Source organism: Triticum aestivum, chromosome 6D, assembly GCF_018294505.1.
Source record: "Triticum aestivum cultivar Chinese Spring chromosome 6D, IWGSC CS RefSeq v2.1, whole genome shotgun sequence".
NCBI classification, from domain to species: domain Eukaryota; kingdom Viridiplantae; phylum Streptophyta; class Magnoliopsida; order Poales; family Poaceae; genus Triticum; species Triticum aestivum.
In genome coordinates, this window is record NC_057811.1 from 55,754,493 (window position 1) to 55,755,599 (window position 1,107).

Consider the following 1,107-nt stretch of genomic DNA (forward strand, 5'->3'; position numbering starts at 1 on the left):
GAGGAGTCATTCAGACCCTCGTTTGGCACCAGTATTACTATTCTTGCAGTTTCCTCTCGAGGAGTCATTCAGACCCTCGTTTGGCACCAGTATTACTATTCTTGCAGTTTCCTCTCGAGGAGTCATTCAGACCCTCGTTTGGCACCCAGTATTTATTATCTCTATGCCTGAACGCACTGGTTAATCTGTTCATATGCTTCATGTTTACATTTGTTATATCTTATGTCCGAACTGTCTTGCGAGTACTTTCATAGTACTCACCTGGCTTGTTGATTTGACCAGATGTTGACGAAGGCGATCTCTTGGATGAAGAGTTTGATAGTGCGTCCGACGCCTAGAGGAGTCCCAGTCAGTCCTGTGCGATCCCGGATATTGGTCACTTGTATTGTATACGCTTCCGCCACCCGCAATAAGTCTCTTCGAGCCTCACTCCGACGCTCGAAGAGCTGTAGTTTTCAGGAGTCACATCACCCACTCCGCTATGATATTTTTCCACCACCGTTGTTCTCGTGAGTTAGTAGCTATGCCACCCTATCCGCCGATATGCTTTATTGGCGTGTTTGTAATAAATTGTTGAGCGGTCTCCGCTCAACCTTGTATTATATTCAGTACTCCTGGTATTTTTCTTCTGTGACCAAGATATTGTCTACCAGTGAGAAGGGATTCTTCTTTACTGGTCCGTAAAAGGGATTGATCTCTCAATAATTATTTTATTGAAAAACCGGTCGTGACAAGCTTGGTATCAGAGCCAGACTGACTGTAGGAAGCCACTAGGTGCGATCGCTAATCGGTTATTAGCGTCTTTTTCAGCATTTTGCAATTGTAGCTATTTTCTGTTGGTCATCATAAATTTATGACATGACTACTCCGAATTTTTGCCTACTTTTGTAGAAGGCTGGCAGCAGCTGTGAGAATCGAGTGTTCACAAACGTGCCCGAGGGGTTTGTCAAGCTCCTCGTCTCCATCACCAAGCTCGCGCTCGGGCCAGCGACTCGCCCGGAGTTCACACTTTATCAGCACAAGCTCAGCGACGACGTGTCTATGCACCAAGCTGTGGTGCAATTCAAGGGAGGACGTTCTGTAGCTCGCCACTTCCGTTTTGTGGGA